The following is a 20,873-nucleotide window of genomic DNA, read 5'->3' as shown; positions in this document are numbered from 1 at the left end:
CATTTCCTAGAATTTATAAACTCAAATGCCCTGGATCAACTGGTCAACACCCCCACCAGAGGTGATAACATATTGGACATGGTCATCACCAACATGAGCGACTTGTGTTCCACACTGGATGTCAACCCCTCATTGGTTAGATCTGACCATAAACTAATCACTCTGGATATCCACATTCCGCCACCACCCCAGGTCAAAAAACCATCATGAAAAACATTTCAAAAGCAGACTTCACATTATTTAAGACCAAGGTGGGAAGTTTCTAAGCCCCCATGCTAAAGGATAATGCTGTCCAAGCTGCAAATTCCTTTACTAATGCACTCTACCGGACACCTACAAGAATGCATGGATCGTGCTATCCCAAACAAAACCAAGATTCACTCCTCCAAGAAAAGGAAACCAGTCTGGTGGACCCCTGTCATAAACAAGCTATACAACAGAAGGAGGAAACTAGTACAGAAAAAGAGTAAAATCCCAAGAAGGGAAGACATCTCTGATCAGTATCATCAAGAAACTACGTTCCTTCATAAAATCATCCAAGGCTAGCTTCGAAAGAAAAATTGCCATGGACTCCAAAGATAACCACAAGGCATTCTTTAGCTATGTCAAGAATCTAAGTGGCAATTCTCAGATCTGCTCGGAGTTAGTACAGAATGGCACAAAATACACTGAACTGACTGATATAGCCAACATCCTGCCAGACAGGTTCAGTGCAAACTTCACCCCCCTCTCAACCCCAAAAGGGCCCATAACTATACTAGAAGAATGTAGTGCCCTTGAAATCACAGACACTCAGGTTAAAACAGCCCTCTCCAAATCCAAAAATGGAGCATCAATGGGACCGGACGGTGTCCTGGGCTGAGTCCTACACAAGCTCAAAGATGAACTAACCCCTCACCTAAACACACTGTTTAAACTCAGCCTCTCCACAGGATATGTGCCCACAGAGTGGCGCACAGCAACGGTTATTCCGCTCCACAATGGATCCCGGGAACTATCGCCCTATAAGCTTGACTAGCTTGGTCTGCAAAGCTATGGAGCGCATCATCATCATCATGGATCTCATTAACAGAGACATTGGGAACCTCCAAACAATGGACCCTACCCAGTTCGGCTTTGTTAAGGGCAGATCATGCCTCCTAAAACTGGTGGACTTCTTTGAGACAGTTACCAAGGCTATAGACGAGGGAAAGGTGGTCCACACAGCCTACCTAGACCTCGCAAAGGCCTTCGACACCATTCCCCACTCAGGTATTATAGACAAGTTCATCAGCCTGAACATAAACCCCTAGGTCATGAGATGGGTTGCCAACTGGCTCACGGACAGAACCCACATGGTAAGAGTTGCGGGAGCTAGGTCTGACTCTAATCTGGTTACAAGTGGCATTCCCCAGGGCTCAGTCCTAGGACCCCTCCTGTTTGGCATATACGTCTCAGAGGCACAGGCAAGCACAGGAGGACTATGGCTGACCAAGTTCGCAAACAACTGCAAACTAGGGGCTATAATTAACTCTCCGGCTGACATAGACATCCTCCAAAAGGGTCTCACTGAGACAGATACCTGGTGTCAAAACCATGGCCTCAAGCTAAATGCCAAAAAGTGCATAGTCATCCCCTTTGGAAAAAACAAAGTACCCACAAACTACCACATAGGTGGTAGCCCCCTAAATACGGAAAACATAATAAGGTATCTGGGGACCCAAGTAGATAGTAACCTCTCCTTTGATAATCACATTGCCAAAGTGGTTAGAAAATCCTTCTATGTGGCCCACCTAATCACAAAAAGGTTTGCATCCAGATCAAAAGAGGTCATTGGGCCCCTCTACGCATCACTCATCAGACACATCATAGAGTACAATGCCCCATTTGGGATGTACCTTACAAGACACCTGCAACAACTGGAAAGACCACAGAAGTACCTCACCAAGAGGATGACTGGCCTCAAGCAGATGCCCTATGCAGCTCGACTGAAGAACCTCCAGCTGTACTCGGTTGCATACCGCCTACTCAGAGGTGATCTCTGCCTGACATACAAGGCCATGTCCAACCCAGAATTGATGGACATGCTCCACCTAAAGAAAACCATATCCCCTCGAGCCACACGCTCCAGGGATCTAAACCTCACCACAACAACAAATAGGATGTGCTGGAGGGATAGATTCCTGTCCCAGAGACTTCCCATGCTCTGGAACAAGATTCCAATCTACATTAGGCAGAGCTCCTCGCTAACCCTCTTCAAGAGAAACCTTGACGAGTGGATGGGAAACAGGAAGTTTACCCCCAGGGATCACTTCAATGGCTCTGCTGGACAGAGGCACAGGGAACTAATCGAAGGCGGCGAAAGCCAACACATTCTGGCTAGGCTTATAAATGCCTAAAATTCTGAGACTTTGATGATATAATATAAATCCATATAGAGATAGAGATAGATATATATATACGGTTACAGTTTGAAAGAGTGAACACTTATACGAGTGAATGTTCTTTAAAATGGAGTTTTTGCTGGTAGCCTTTTGTATGGGATTGTTTTGCAGCAATTTAAGGGTATTTTCCTCTTCCCTATTGTTGTATAATCTTGGAGTTAGTATTTATAATTATATGGGGTTGTGGGGGTTAATTATTCATATTTCTGATCACTTTAGATTTGCTCTGAAGTAGTGAATAGCTAAGGACTGTCAAGTCCAGTTTGTTTTGTGGGCTGCTTAAAGAAGGAAAAGAGTATACCTTCAGGGAAGTGAATGTTCTCCTAATAAACCAAATAGCAAAGAAGTGTGAGGCCTCTGGGTATATAGGTTTGCAAGTCAAAGTTGCAATCAGTAGCCATTCTGTGTCTAGTACTTTCAAAGCAAGAACATAGGATCCTTAAGGAGTTACCAGTGAGGATAATAATTTCACCAATTAAAGGACCATTAAAGGCAAGGTCTATGTTAAGGATCTCATTTATTGCATCATCACAGATATCAGTCAAATAAAATAATAAATATTAAAGTTCATCTGCATGAAGCAAAATCTCAAATGTCAACATATTCCAAAACAAGTAAATACTACAGCTACAAAGTTTTTTAGTATATAATATTTAAATTCATCCTTTCTAGCCTGTAAACATACTCTGAACTGTTTCCCCAGGACAAGGGCCATATGAGATATTCTCCTCCACAAATACCTGAAGGCACCACTGAGGTTGCCTGATACCACCTGTTGGCTTCTGATGTGAACAGCTTGCGGAACACTTCTTCTACAACCATTTTATCTACAAAACAGCCTTATACTGGACTTACTCATTTACATCAACATTAAGCCCTTCAGAATCCATGTCTGTCACACTACGACTCCTATCACGAATCTGCAGTCCTCATTGGTCTATTATCCTCAGTAAGTCAGCTGTTATTGACTACTGCAAATAGTTTGATTGCCTGGGAAAAGTTTTGATGAAAAGTCAATTTGCTGATTTGTGATGTCGACAAAAAGGGGTTGAGAAATGGGTGTTCAATGATTAGTGACTTTGACTAAATGAAGTAGACCCGTTTTAGTAACTGGTGTAGGTGAGCAAAAATGCAGGCTGTTTCCAGTCTTCCTGCCAAACACTTCACATCAAGGAAAATTCTGGAACCTATTCTATATTTTTAGAAGTCTTCTTTAAACCTAAAATACAAATGTGACAACTCAATGCACATCATTCATACTTTAACTGGCTTGTAATACATTTATTTATTTAACATTGGTTTACCAGGAAAGTCTGACTTGGAACAAAGCCAATTTTCAGCGGAGGCCTGGAGAGAAACTCTCTAGATGCATGTGCAATCTGAAACATAAATGGTTACATATTTAAAGGAAAGCATGCAGCAATATCTAATTTCCTTCCAGATGATCTGCCACCCAAGTGATTCTGTGGACAAAATGATTGTCCAGTAATGTTTGTACCTCAATAGCTCCCCATTAGGACTTCATAGCAGTGTAATTACAGCTTGACTCTCTTCTGTGTCTCTCTATCTGCTCCCACATTAGTAGGCCCTACATTTTGCTGCATCCTGCTTACTTAGTAAGTAAGGCTTTGACTGTGTAGTAAACTGACAACGGTACTCTACCTTTCAGAATATTTCAACCAAGAAACTACTCCTGCCTTAAGAGAGTCAGCCAGGTAGACCATATCCAGGACCTTGGCCCAGCCTCCTGAAAGTGACATGCTTCCCACATAAAAGATTAAATTATCTGCCAAAAAAATTGATATTTTCATTCAGACTGTAATTCACACTTTTAGGATGGTAGTATGTTTTTAACAAACTGCCTAGCCAGGGAATTTATGTGCAAGTGGAGTAGTCTGCAAGAACTGTAACATGGCAGCCTTAGACCTCAGTCTAATCTACTCAATCACCAAATCAGCTCGACAGTTAAATTAATTAGGATTCTGATCAGATGAAATCTAGCTCACTAATCAGTTAAATTAATATATTTCAATGGAAGAAAACTCTTTACAATTCATCCATTATTCATGTGCCTTTGATATTCAGATTACAACAAACAGAATGTTTATATCTATGGAACTAAATGGCAAGGTTAGTAACTTTAGAATAACATGTCCCATATCAAAATTTTTCTAATATTTACATTATTAAATAATAGTAAGCTACCAATATGGTATAGAATACTAGCATGTATTACTAACATATGATTATATAAATTGGTCAACAGGTTAAACAATTTTAAATTAATCTAACAAGATTAGTACTATTAAGGGTTTTGAGAGAGAGATGCAACAGATACATAATATATGCCTGAATTTAGAAAATATTATGAAAAATCAATAAAAGAAATTAAATACAAACAAAAATAAACAAATGCAATCCTTTGTCGACAATGGCATATGTAAGAGCTTCTAAAAATGCTAATGGTGTATTAACAAAACAAATTAGTGTAGCAGAAGTTATGCAACAAATTACAAAATTAAGAGAGATTAAAGCTCCAAGGATGGATTAATCCCATAAATGTGTAAGATACTTCTAGATGAAGTTATATAGATACAATTAGCTAATGTCCAAAATAAAAATGATATTCTGAAATTCTAGAGATAATCCATAACAGCACCAATATTTAAAGATAAAGATTACATTCACCTATTCACCATGCATTTATTATATAGGACATCTTGTTAAATGCAGATTATATGTTTATTTCTATATATGTTGATAGAATAAGAAATACAATTTCACAATTGATACAGGAAGATCAAGTAATATTCATTCTTAACAGATAAGTCTAAGCCAATATAAAAAAAATAATACTAGCGCTAATAAACTCTGGAATATGCAAGAATGAAGTAATGACAATTTTTGTTTAAATATAGAAAAAACTTTTGATATTGTGTTTATGTTATTAAAATGTTTAACTTTCTCCAATCACAGAAAAGACTCTTTATAATGGTGATAAACCCTATGTTAAATTGGGCCATTATATCCCAGAAGGAATAACCATTAAAGGAGGCATTAGACAAGGCTGTCCAGTGATGCATATACTTTTCACTCCAGCTATAAAACCTCCATCTAATATTATAAGGTATGCAGATATAAAAGGTTATATTAAAAACAGTCAATGCATACCAAAGATACTACTCTTCAGAGATTTTGTTTTAATGTTGGTGATACTTCAGGACTGAAATTTAACAGTAATAAAATAAAATGTACAGTTACAAAGCTGAAAATAAACTATACAAAACTTTTCAAACAAAAGCATAGTATGTATGTATGTGTATGTATTTATATATATATATATATATTATATATATATATATATATATATATATATATATATATATATATGTAATTATATCAGAATAACACTACCATCAACTAAATTAAACATGAAATAAAAGAGGAGCTAAAGCAAACTAAAGGCAGATCGAGTGAGAATATTGTTTTCACATTTGAACATATATTAATTATTAAAGCTATATTATTACTAGGAATCTTATAGTTTATTTAAGCAGCAACTTTTACTCCACTTAAAACTTAGATTACGAAAACAAACAGAATATTGTTAACCTTCTTGTGGTATCCTACTAAGGCAAGAATAACTTATTCAAACATAAAAAAATGTGCAGAAATGGATTTCCAGATATACAAAGCTATGTTACAGCTTCAGATTTTAAACTACTATACATCGGATGAAGGAGACGGAGGCAAAAGAAATAAAGTAAATAAAATTAAAATAAAATTAAATAAATAAGTGATACTCAACAAGTCTTGGTTATTATTCTCAAATTACTATTAATATAATTCTTCTTCTTTTAGCTTTTCCCAATTAGAGGTCTCCATAGCGATCACATGTCTGCTTATGATTGGCAGTGGAGATTTACGGTGTCAAGTTGCCAGCCCGGTGCCCAACCTTCCACAGAAGGCACAGACATGCATGCACTCATACATAGGGCCAATTTAGAGTGTCCAATCCACCTACAGCATGTCTCTGGGATGTGGAAAGAAACCAGAGCACCCGGAGGAAACCCATGTGATGACAGGGAGGACATGCAGACTGCGCACAGAAGGCACACCGGCCGAGGATTGAACCGGAGAGTCTCTTGCTGTGAGGCGACAACGCTAACCGCTGCACCATGGCAACCACCCCAAATTACTATCAATATAATATAGCCAATGTATTTAACTCCAAATATGTGCAAAATTTACAAAAGACTATTAAAAACTACATATACAAACATATTAATTTAAAAGTTCACTATTTACTATATATCCGTTAATAAGAAACAGAAAAGAACACTGAAAAATGTGATCACTGCAGATACTGACGCCAAGAAACATATTTAATAAATATAAACTTTAAGTGCTTTTATCCTTAGAGCAATGGACTTCATCAGACCATTAAAAGCATGTACAACCCAACACAACAATTAAATAGCAGTTCCTTGCCCACCAAAGAAAAAAAAAGACATAATGACCTAATTTTAAAAATTAAAGGTACATTTTCACAAAAACTCTCGATCATATTTTAATACATCCTCGGTGTTGATATCTGTGGTGGTGAGAATTTTCAAAAGTTTTTGTTTTTTGTTGGTTTATGGTTTTAAGAACACTGGTTGAAGGCATTTGGGTTATTTTGGATTTTAATTAGAAATGTCCGATGAAAACAATGTTACATTTGGGAGAAAATAAATTGTTAGCTTGTTATAACTGCATGACAAAAGTAAATGTTAAAACAATTTATATGATAATAGAGGAATATCCTATATTACATTGAAGATGATTAACTGTAGAAGCCCTAAGAAATTGCACATACAAGGGTAATCAAATCTTTTCATAATCCATATTAAAAGAATATAGTACACCACTGAGACAACTTATTCAGATAGTAATAATAAATATATACTATCTAACTTGTATAAAATGATAGGAGAACAAGACTCACATCCAGCAGAGTAGATAATTAATAGAGACAAAAAATACTTTAAAAGAAAAAACATAACTGTAAAGATCTGTTAAGTGTACTAGAACCTCATTACTTTTAGAGAATATAAATAAGCATTCTTAAATAGAACAGTGAATCCTCTTCATAAAATACATAAAATTACAATAAATTAAATAAAAACAGTTGCATGTGCTTGTGGTGTACAGAAAATGTAGATACTGATTGGGGACATTTTTTTTTAATGTACCAAACCTAGAACTTTCTGGGAGCAAATAAAAGCCTTCATTGAATCGTTATGGACAAGCAATTTTAAGTTTATAAAAACATGATTTTATATAATATTCTAACACTAGCATTTATAAATGCTAATGAATGTTCTGTTTTTGGACAACATTAGCTACAGCAATCTTGCAAATATATAACAATGATGATACAGCAAATGAATGATTGATGACTTTTAAGTTTGATATGGAATAAATGTATTTATGGACCCATGCACATATGGTAAATATTTATTAGTTCAGTACTTAATATGATGATGTTTACATTAAAATTTGAGAAAGAAAAATGTTTGTGAAAAATATAACAGAGATACTGTATATTTAATTATTATTATTATATGGTAATGACAAAGATGTACGATTGTTTCTGTCAATAAAAAAGAAATACTTTTTTCTAATCTAATTAAGACCAATACATTGACCACTACCAACTAAATGTTTTAATCAGAAATATGTAATTGCATATTGCAACTCCCTGATCTAGCAATGTCATGACACCCTATTTGAGGTAATCTATGTTTTCAAAACTCAGTGAATCACTTCTTAAATCTAGCAAACCATTACACTGATATCTGGGGTAAATAACTACAGGGAATAATAGTCAAAGCACTATATTATTTCTGATTGTTTTAATCTAGCTATAAAAAGTAGAATCTTAAACTTAAAACCCAGTAAGTCTCCAGTCTTCTTATTCAGGCACCTCATGGTTTGATTTCAGAATCTGCCATCATAGTTCTAAATCACTGAATCCAGGTAAAAAGCAGGTATTATTCTGAGGAAAGAATTCAGATTTCCCCACACTGGTTCTGTAGTTAGAACTCCTACAGAAATGTTTACTAGTACTCTAGCCTGTAAGGAATGTACCCAACAGTGTTATTTAATATCTTCAAAGGGATGAAATGGAATTTGGCATTCAAATTTAATTTTTACCTTATAGTACCATCACTAGGATGGGGCAAAGGTAAATGCCACCCCAAGTACAAACTGTTAGGAGCCTTGACTGGCAGTGCTGAAGAACTGACACATGGATGCAAGCCAAATGCTGGTATTCATTTCAGTAGCCACAGCTGATATCACAGCTCCTTAAATGAATGTATTTAGTTAACCTAGCTTAACAGAGGCAAAGAGCTTGTATATCCTGTTTACAAAGGTTGAGAACTTTGGAAGACATTTATCTTTAACTTCAGAACACCTTCCTGGGGCGGCCAGTATGGAGAGTTCTCAGGATGCCAAATGATCTAGCCACAGCTCTGCCACCTTATACAGAAGTTCATTAGTGTAGCTACTGGAATATCTTTCAACAAAAAGTAATACTTTATGGAAAAATAAGACGTTAAGTAATGAACCAGTATCTCACCTGAAATATGTGCCCTTGCATGACTTGATGACATGGTTTTGGGAATGCCAGTATTTCTGGCCTTGGCTAACCCCAATTTATATATTTTTTTACACACACAACTTTTTCCATACTGCAGTTCATCCACTTAGTTTACCTTTGAAACAGGTAATGTCTTTCAGCGCTTCTTTTTTTTTGGGGGGGGGTGTAGAAGCACTGGAAAGTAACTGAGGAAAGATGAAGGGAAAGTGAAGGCAAAATAACAGGAAAAAATCACATAAAGGACACTGACACTAGGAATATTTAATGAATACTAACATTACTCATTAAATATTACTTTTGTTAAGGTGTCCATTGTGTGCCTAATGTATTTTTTAACATTTTTGTAACCTTACCCTTGGTATTGAATATACAAAATACATCCACCTGTGAAACTGTATCACCACAGTGTTATACATGATGACATTAATGCTACAATATTTGTGAGATGCATGCAGTAAGCACACAGAAACCATGTATTTTGATTTTAATTTTAAAATACTAAACATACAATATTTTGAATTCGGCCTTTTACATTCCACAACCAGAATGCAGATACTATGCTGCCAGCATCCTCTTCTTTGGCACATTTGTTATGTACTTTTTACTTCCAGACTTGATTTTAGCTACACTAATATACCTATCCAGCCATGGCAATATGCTTGGAAGCATCTTAAATAGCATGAAGCATGATTTAGCCATACCTCGAACAGCACATGAGTCTGACCATATGCAAAGCCATTGAAAAACTTACCATGGAACTCATCAATCAGGACATATACAACCTCCAAACACTGGACCCATCGCAATTTGGATTCTTCGAGGACAGGTCATGTTCAGTCAACCTGATAGATTTTTTTTTTAAAAGGTCACCAAAGCAAATGGTGAAGGCAAAATAGTACAAACCACATACCTGGACCTGATCAAAGCTTTTGACACAATTCCCCACTCAGGCATAGCAGAAAAGCCCAATAAACTGGGAATATACCCCATGTCAATCAGGGAAATCAAAATAAGGGAAGTTACCTCCACAAAGAGACCAATCACCACTGCAGTGCCCCAGAGTTATGTGCTGGGACCTCTCCTGTTTGGCATCTACTTTTCTTAAGTAAAAGTCAATATGAAAGGGCTTTGGCTGATTTAGTGTGCAGATGACTGCAAGCTAGAAAGGATTCAATGAACCCACAAATGATTTAACCATCCTGCAGGAATATTTGTCCCAAATAAATAACTGATGGCGAAATCATGGACTGAAACTAAATGCCAAAAAAATGCATTATTGCATCGTTTGGGAAATGAATTCTCCTAGTGAACTACCGCATTAACAAAACACCCCTAAGAGCTGACCCAGTTGTTGAGGATTTGGGAACTTATGTGGACAGTGACCTACCTTTTGACAATGTTTTGTCTATTGCTGTAAGAAAGTCCTTCTATATTGCACAGCTTTTAAGTAAAGGGATTGTGTCTACATCCAGGGATGTCATTGCCCCCCCTTTACTCAGACCTCATTAAGCCAATCATTGAATATAATGGCCCCTTTGCCATGCATCTGTCCAGACACATGCAGCAATTGGAATGCCCATAGAGATACCTCAGTAAAAGGATACAAGGCTTAAACAACATGTCCTACATGGACCAACTTAAACCCCTGTCACCATACTCGGTACCCTACAGACTGCTAAGAGGTGACCAGTATCTGGTATACAAGGCATCCCACTACCTAATACTGATGGATTTACTGCACAAGAACAAGTCAAATGTCATCAGAAATGCTCTTTCTAGGGATCTAAACCTCTTCTGCAACACTTACAGAATGGTTTGCAACTACAGGTATATTTTGCAGAGGATGATGCTGCTCTGGAACAGAGTCCTCCTCCACATAAGACAAAGTTCATCCCTGTCCACATTCAAGCGCAACTTGAATGTATAGATGGGAAGCAGAAAATGTGCCCCAGGACTGTCTCCAGTGCTACTAATGGAGAGACGCAGCTCCTAAATGCTTCATCCCACACAAAGGTCCCCTCAAATTCTCCATGGTATAATCCCAGTTATTCTCATTAGGGGTAATATATAATTACTGACCATGGGATGGGTAAGGACAATTCTTTCTTTTTTTTTTTTCAATAATTCTTATTTTCATTTTAAGGGTAAGGACAATATCTAGCCAAATGGAATAGCTTAAATTGTATAAAAAGGAACTGGTTAGGCTTAAAATGGCCTGCAAGAACAGCTAGCCTAGTACTTGTCTATGAACGTACATATTTTCTAATCAGCCTGCACTGCTGAGAGTCCCAGTGGTAGCAGACATACTCTGAGGGGGCAGGCTAGATTTTATTACCATCAGCAATAGTCCCAAGGTCATCCTATAGAATTATCCAGGCATTCACAGATAAGTAGGGGGATGCATTTCTCCACCATGTCCTGGGTCTGCCCTTGGAACTCATTAAAATGATCTGTGCCTGGCACACCTGCTCTGATAGGTGCCAGAAGTTTCCTCACTAGGTTCATAGGTTCATACTAGGCTATCTGCCCTGGGGCAATTATAAGACTAGCCCGATTCTGTATGGCTTACGCCACCCCTTGATTTGAGTATACTGTGCCCTTTTTAAGGTTTAGTTTACTGTGCCTCTGTGTAATAGTGACACGGGAGTAATCCCTGGGACAAACCTATGAGCCCCCATCCACCTATCGAGATTCTTCTTGAAGTGATTCAGTGAGGTGCTCTGCCTCACATGAACTGGAATTCTATTCCAGAGCGAAGGGAGCCTCTGGGTTATGAACCTGTCCCTCCAGCAAGTTCTATTTATTTCTGTGCTGAGGTTCAAGTCCCTCGAGCGTGTGGCTCTAAGGGATTTAGATTTACTGAGGTGGAGCATGTCCATTAATTCTGGATTTGACATAGCTTTGTATGTCAGGCATAGATTGCCTCGAAGTAGGCGGTATGCAACTGAGTAGAGCTGGAGTTTTTTAACCGAGCAGCATATGGCATCTGTTTGAGACCCTTGATCCTCTTGGTGAGATACTTTTGGGGTCTTTCTAATTGCTGCAGGTGTCGGGTAAGGTACATCCCAAAAGGGGCATTGTATTCTATGATGGGCCTGATGAGGGATGAATAAAGGGGCATGATTACCTCTCTTGATCTAGATGTGAAACCCTTCGTGATGAGGTGGGCTATGTAGAAGGTCTTTCTAACCACTTTGGCAATGTGGTTTTCAAAGGAGAGATTGCTATCAACTTGGGTCCCCAGGTCCCTAATAACTTTCTCTGTAAACTACTTCAGTTAGCACATCTCTCTCCCAGGAGACACAGCTCTAGTCTGACATCATCCCTGATTGACATCCTCCTCTGACTGTCATTGGGAGGGAGCCCAGCAGCACTGAGAAGGAATGTCATCTCATGTGCTTGTATCTTGGATATCATCCTTCCGGTCAGTATCTGCCATTGTTTCTTTTTTTTGGACATTTCTTTGAGCTCAAATATGTCAGAGAAACTTATTTCATCACTGCAGTCTGGTACACTATCTTCACTACTGGAAGTGTGAAATGACAAGACTGTTGTTGTTGCCTGGCAATCTCTTCATCTTACACTCCTACTCATGAACAAGAGCCCAAGAAAGTAAAAAAAAAAAAGTAGTTGCCACTTCCCCCAACGCTCACACACAGAAAACAATCCACCCTTATTTAAGAGAGACCCATGATCCTGTCCACTTCACACAAAGCAGTGAATTGCTTCTGTACATGTTGCAGCTGACCATTTGTTACCTGAAGGCAAGAGGACATCATCTTCTGCAAACAAGAAAGATGCCATAATCAAACTGAATACTCTCCATATCAGAGCTGTGCCTTGATATCTTTCTATATAAAGATCATGGAAAAAGGAAAAATATTTGTACCAGTTTATCTCCCTTCCATTTAGACATATTGTATGTTATGCCAGCACAAAAGGCTTGACGTTCCAAACTGTAATAATCACCCCAGTTTATATCTTTATTTTGGTTTGGCAGGATAAAGCTCTGTTCCTTTACTGTTTCTTAACAAATGGACATAGACTGTCTGAAAGAAGAGAACAGTATTTTCATTGTACAATAAATGTCTTCTGTCAGTGAACCATTTTTTCAAGATGTACATTTTTTAAGGTCATATATGCTAGATACTCCTGTAATTATTCCAGATTTCTAGGCACCCTCGGCTACGTTCTTGCTCACCCATCTCACTTTACTGTAACATTCATTCACTCCACAGATGATGGCCATACTCATTCCTTTGAGGACAAGAGTTAAGGTATAGTGAAGGGCTACTCTTGCTAGTGGGTTCAGACTTTTTCTGTTATAAAGTACCTGACCTCTGTGCCATGGTACTCTTTGTCATGCTCAGCCTGCCAAGTTTCAGGTTTCACTCTCTTCCCCAGTGTAATAACTGTGGCTCCTCCACCTGGGTGTGTTATCTGATAACACAACCTTCACTCTGAACTCCCTTTTGTCAGCTACTCCATTACCTAAACCACTAAATTAACTCTGATCATCAAAGGCATAGCCAGTGTTTTTTCCTCTATGCTACTGAGCTGGATAAACATTAGTTAGAATAAATAAACTATAACTGCATTTTTTTCTTTTCATCTTTTAGAGGTATTTAATATAATTTGCTCTAGTTGGACTACATACATATTTTAACTTGTTTTATTCTTTGATAGATTTTTTTTAACTGTAGGGTCAGCAAGGTAGCCTGTTAACAACATCAAGAATACTGCCATTAGATTTGGACAATCAGCATATCAGAAAGTGTGCAACTAAATACGCCTGGTACCACCACAGCTCTTCAAATTCACAATCTTTTATTAAAACAAATAGCAGTTCAAATCAGTAATAAGTGCTTTCAGGTTACTCCAAAACCCTTCATCAGACTTATTCAATAAAAATCCCCACCATTTAAATATAAATTAAGGCGCCAAAAACGTTGTTTAATTCATATACCTAAATTCACCACTAGATGGTGACATTTGACAACGAATTCAATTCTTATAATACATTGAATATAAATGAATATATTTAAGTCTTTTTATATGTATAAAAACATGCATATAGATGTAAATATATTTCATATAATGTAATCATGAGATATATAAAACATATCTCATGAACTAAAATACATGTCAATTAATAAAATAATAATAAAATACAATGCATGTATTTTTTATTGTTGACCTATTGAACTATATCAATGTAAAATTGGTACTTAGCTTCTTTTTAATGCAACTTTAACTTTATGCATGTAACCCATCATATGTGAATCTTTTTGCTATAACTGCTATTATATCAATATTGTTTAAAATTGTACTTGTTTAAAATGTACTACTGGAGCTTTTCTCCTCTGGTCTCCACTGAAAATGGACCACAAGCCCAGTTGGACAAACCCGGTTAACAAATGTCAATAAATAAATAAATAAATAAAATGTGAAAATGCACTTGTGTAATATCTAAAGGCTGACTTTCTCTTAGGTACATAATCAGTGTTTTAAAGGTCTATCTCTCAGGGAGGGTTTAATGGAAACCCAATTATTCAGCCCCTTCCCTTTATCTGACGGCATCCTAATTATCCATTTAATTTCATGTAGTTCTGTGTGATTCTTGATGTTTCCTAGTCCCTTGCTCCTGTTTACTAGTAATATTACAGTAAACTCTGTCTCTGGCTAAACATACATTAGAGAATGATTTAAGCCATAAGTTTAAGTTTACAGTAATAGAAAAAGAATGGCAACAACTTAACATTGATATTAGATTCTCATACATGAGGTTACTTATCGAACAGTATATAAAAATTGAGAATGACATTAACCATGAAATAATGATCCTACAGACGGAGATGACATCGCTAATGACCGAAAGATATTTTACAGTGTTTCATGAGGACATACTATCGCACATAACCATACTGGAGTGCAGACTGCTCTTAGACAAGAAGAAGAAACTTGAACGTGATCTCAAGGACTTCAGTGTCGGCAATGTGTTCTCTTGGCCACGACAGCCCAGGGGAACAAGAGAACCAATAGGGACAATGCATCTGAACCAACCTTCTTTTGGTAACCAATCAAGAAGAGCTAAATCAACCAACGCCCCCCTCCAGCTCTCAGAGAAGCAGAGAAACGAAAACCGACAAGATGCCATGGCAACCAATATGCAGAGCAGCTGAGAGGCAGAAACTACGCATTTGGGACAAAGACTGTCCTGTAATGGGACATGAATCATGCAAACATTTAGCTCGAGCAACTACAATAACAAAGAGGAATCTATGATGTTAGAGAACCAAGCAACCAACAGCACAGACGTGGAGAATGAGCAAAGAAATGAAAACAACTCTACTGGCTCTTTCAATTCATTAACGGGAGATGTTAGAAGAAAACAAAATGTCACAAAAACGACAGAACCAGTTTTGGAATTGTTTTTTCACCAGTTTCCCTTACCAATTCGAGTTCAGAGAAAATGGACACCACTCAAGAGCAGCAGAAAACGGAAGGTATCAGAAGAGCAGATACTGCTACAGAACAAAATGCAAAGGCAAGTGAATCAGAGTTAATTGTTGTTGTTGTGTCTTTCGGCTTTTCCCAGTTAGGGGTCGCCACAGGGGAACTCCAGTCCACTAATGATTGGCAGTAGATTTTTATGTGCCGAGTTGCCGGCCCTGACGCACAACCTTCAACGAAGGTACGCCCATTCATGCATGTCTCCACACAGAAGACCCTCTAGCTATGAATCGAACAGAACAACGTCTTACTGTGAGGTGACAACGCTACCACAGCACCACCACCGCAGTTAATTGTTAACTTGTCTAAATATGAATTAAAAGACTCTGAGAAGTCACTTTTAAATAGAGGGCTATCCTTTATACCATCTAAAGGAACTGATGCTACTGATTTTATCCTTGATATTAAAATGTTTGTAAAAAATGTGGCCTTAAAAATGCTGTACAAGGATGATAATGTAAACAGACAGTTTTTGTTCAGGAAACCAAGTATGTTTATACCTAACATGCATCCACTTTTTGAAGCATTTGAACAGGCTTGTGAAAGAGACTTTATACAGATGTCTAATGATAGAAAATATAATGATACTCAATTTTTTTTTCAGTTTAAGTAAAAATGAACGTGAAGCACTTGTTAGTTTAAGTAACAATGATCAAATAGTTATAACACCAGCAGATAAAGGCGGGGCTATTGTTGTCTTAGATAAATGCTATTATGAAAGTGTGATTCTATCAATGTTGCATGAGGACACCTATCTATTAATTAATGGTATGCAATTAAATAAAATAATTAGCAATATGCATAGTAATCTTTATAACCTGTTGATGTGTGAGGTAATTGACCATGATTTGTATAAATATTTTTTAGTTGAGCTACCTACTATTCCGGTCTTTAGGGGCCTACCAAAAATTCATAAAGACATACATAACCCTAAGATGAGACATATAGTCTCAAGTAGAGGATGGCTAACAGAACCACTTTCTATATACATCGAAAAACAGCTTAAAGAAATTGTACAAACTACTAATACAATAATTAGGGACACTCAGGAATTTCTTAAAAGCAATTCTGAATATACACATAATATATACACATAATATGATAGATTTATCAAATATTTGGCTTGTAACCCTAAACATGAAATCTTTATTCACGATGATTCCCAGTGAAGAAGGCCTTGAATTTTTAAGGCAATTCTTATGTGCGAGGAATATGACAAGTTCGACTAGAATGAGGTGTATGTTGTTGTTGGAGTTAGTTTTAGAAAACAATGTCTTTATGTATGATAATGAATACTACCTACAAAAAACGGAGCTGTTATGGGGACACCTTGTGCAAATTTGTACGCAAATTTGGTCATGGCCCAATGGGAGAAAACATACACCCTAGATACAGAATATGGAAATAAAATTAAATACTATAAGAGATTTGTGGATGATATCTTTTTCCTATGGGAATGGAGTGAGATTGATCTGCATGTATTCATTGAATATATAAATCAAACCACAAATTTCCTGAAATTTGAAGGGAAATGGTCAAAAACAGGAATTGAGTTTCTGGATGTATTTATTAACAAAGAGAATGATAGATTTACAACCAGATTATATAGAAAGAGTTGCAGGAAAAATAGTTTGCTTCATCGCACAAGTATGCACCCCAAACATATTTACCAGAACATAGTGATTAATCAAGGAAGGAGAATATCCAACTTTACTAGCGATGACACCATATGTGAACAAACATTGAATCTCCTTAGTGATGAATTTGTTGCAAGGGGATATTCCAACCAAGTAACTGGGATACTGAAAGACATGACCAAGGTGGATAGAATAGGAAAAGGAGGACCTTACTTTATAAAAAGAGACACTAATGCAGCAGCATCAACACAAGTAGATACACAGTTGACTCATATCAACACAAAAATAAGACTGAACATATCATATTCTAACAATAATAAAATGATAAATAAAGTGATAACAAAAAATTGGGCCATTTTGACTATTAGTGAAGAGATACGCACTATTGTTGGCGTCAATCCCAGATACAGCTATAGTAATAGTAAATCCCTGAAAAAGATACTATGCTATGAAGAAAGAAATATGGGCAAGGTGACATCTAGCAGACATGGAACTTTTCCCTGTAGGAACTGCAATCAGTGTTCTTAAATCCAGAGAATGGTAGGACATATGTTTTTAAACACTATTCGGATTGTAAATCTAGGGACCTCATCTATTTAGCCTGTTGTGAGAAATGTACAAGGTACTATATAGGCAAAACTAATAGAACCCTAAGAGAAAGGGTGAGGGAACATATATATGCTTTTAATCGGGAGGATGAGGCAAATGTTCTGGCTAAACATACATCAGAGAATGATTTAAGCCAAAAGTTTAAGTTTACAGTAACAGAACTAGTAAACAGAAGCAAGAGACTAGGAAACATCAAGAATCACACAGAACAACATGAAATTAAATGGATACTTAGGATGCAGTAAGATAAAGGGAAGGGGCTGAATGATAGGGTTTCCATTAAACCCTTCCTGAGAGCTAGACCTTTAAGACACTGATTATGTACCTAAAAGAAAGTCAGCCTTTAGATATTACACAAGTGCATTTTCACATGCACTGTATTTTATTTTATTAATTAACATGTATTTTAGTTCATGAGATATACGTTTTATATATCTCATGATTATATTAAGTATATTTACATCTATATGCATGTTTTTATACATATAAAAGACTTTCAAATATATTAATTTATATTCAGTGTATTATAAGAATTGAATTTGTAGACAAATGTCTCCATCTAGTGGTGAATTTAGGTATATGAATTAAAAAAAAATTGGCACCTTTTTTTATATTTAAATGGTGGGAAATGTTATTGAATAACTCTGATGAAGGGTTTTGGAGTAACCCGAAAGTGCTTACTACTGATTTGAACTGGTATTTGTTTTAATAAAAGATCGTGAGTTTGAAGAGCTGTGGTGGTACCAGGCATATTTATTTGGATATATTCGTTACTTTTGTCCTTTTAACTGCCTATTGGATTCTCTAATATGAGAAAGTGTGACTGACTTGGGAAGATAATATCGCATACTCACTTATAGACTCAGATTACTTAACTCTCAACAAACAAATTCACAAAGAATGTAAAGAATTCCTGCAAACACCGTCGTAACATTTCTGAATATTTACTGTTTAGTGAAACCTTCATCCCTCATTGAAAACACTGTTAGAAATGAATTCCTTTCAATGTCATGCCCAGAGTGACTTGTACATCTTTGTACATACACAGTACTTGCAAGACTCAAAAATATAATTTTTCCAATATTTCAGCATAGCATAATTGCAGTTATACCTGTTATACATGGAAGTTATACAGGATTTGATTCTCCTGGATTGCACATTTAGTCCTCACAAGCTTCACTGCTGGGATCAGCCCTGGCTTTTCAGTAGTAAATCTCTACAACTCCCATCACTGGTATAACTTATAGCTACATTATAATGTCTTGTGATTTCTAAGTTGCAGTGAAAAATTAAAATTGACTTGCTCTAACCAACAGGTGGTGCAAAATGGTTCGCAAAGTGTTGGTCTGGCATTTACCATTGCCTTTAAAAAAACATGCATTGATCTGAAACAAAATGAAAGCTCTGTAAGTCACACATTCCATATCAGCAGGACATAAGGGGGTGAGAGCAGTATTTCATGGACTAAGGTATCTTCTGTTACACTGGAATTGGGTCAGTAAATAATTAGACATACAACAACTGCAATTTATAAGAAAGAAAATGAGGTCCTGTAAAACTGTGCAGGGATTTATTACTATGAAGAGGACTTGCAGAGACTATTACACAAATACAATTCCAGAAGAACAATCAGAGTATATAAATACAAAGACTGTTGGTATACTGCTGCAGACAAACCTAAATTACGTTTGTGTAGTATTTCATTGGTATATATATAGCAATGAAATGAACAGGCATGCAATGAATCAGGCTTGAAATGATGTACTGCTTCTCAATGCTTCTTTACTCTGGTATAACTTTTCTTTCATTCTTAGGGACCAAAACTCAAGACATTATAAATCAACATCATAGCACATAAAACTGAGGTAGACATTGCAATAGATTACAAATCAAGGCATGCATAAACCTTTTCCTTAGTTCCAGAGTTTTGCTGGAATATAAACATGTCATTTACTTATCTCACAGTATCTGCTGAAGACCTTGCACAACACCTTTCAGCAAACCCATTACTTGCTCAATACCTGGGAGCCAAAGTAATATGTCAAATGCCAGTTTTCCAGGAAAATGTGTAGGTCAGCTGCCATAAAATGAGGGCCATTAATACAGACTACTTGCTGTGGCAACTCCAGTTCTGGCAAAAAGGTCTCTTAATACTTCAACTGCATGAATAGAAGTAGAATTTGATTGGAAAGAACTGTGACCATTTAGATCACGCATCAATTGCCCACCCCCCACCCCCCGGTAAAGGGATCAAAAAACAACATGGATCCACTGCCAAGATAACACGGGCCCTCACACAGATGTTTATGTTTGGTCTAAGCTAGATCATTTGCTTGTCTATCCTATATATGCTAAATAACTCTAAACTGGCCAACACTTCTTCACTATTGTTATTAGAAACATGTATAATATATGCATATATTTTTCTTTTCATTGTGACGCATTTCATCTCTCACCTTACCATTGCAACAAACTCTCTGAATACGGCCTGTTTTATCGCACCATTTGCAATCTTCAATCCTGAATTTATACTGAGAAAGGTGATGAAACCTGCACCCACAATGACAGCATGATATGTATGTTTTACTTCCACCATTTTATTTACATTCCAAGTTTTAACTCTCAATTTTAACTCCAGCATATCTCTAACTGCAATTTTTCTTTCTCGTTTAAAAATTATACTTGCCTCAAAGTACTGCTGTAGTCTGTCAACATACATGCTTCTATTTTCTGCAGAGCTATCGAATGCATCACTTTACTAAGATATAGCATGTCTGCAGCCTCTGGTTACTCTCTTTGACCAGCCACCCCAGGGTCCTTAGTTTTTTGTATTCAACATCTTACCATTTATATATCCTGCACTCATTATCGCAAAAGTGTTTTTATCATTTTACAGGCACTAAAAAAGAACAGACATGTAAGTAATCAGACTAGTGATTGTGTACTGCTCCCCAATGTTGCTTTACTTGCACAGCTTTGCTTTCATTCTCAGTGCAAGGCATTACTAGTCAATATCACAGCTAATCAATCAGAGGTAGAAAATTA

This window comes from Protopterus annectens, chromosome 15.part0 (assembly GCF_019279795.1).
Source record: "Protopterus annectens isolate FY-2018-M chromosome 15.part0, PAN1.0, whole genome shotgun sequence".
Taxonomy (NCBI): domain Eukaryota; kingdom Metazoa; phylum Chordata; order Ceratodontiformes; family Protopteridae; genus Protopterus; species Protopterus annectens.
The sequence above is the reverse complement of the archived record's forward strand: the minus strand, read 5'-3'. Positions refer to the sequence as shown.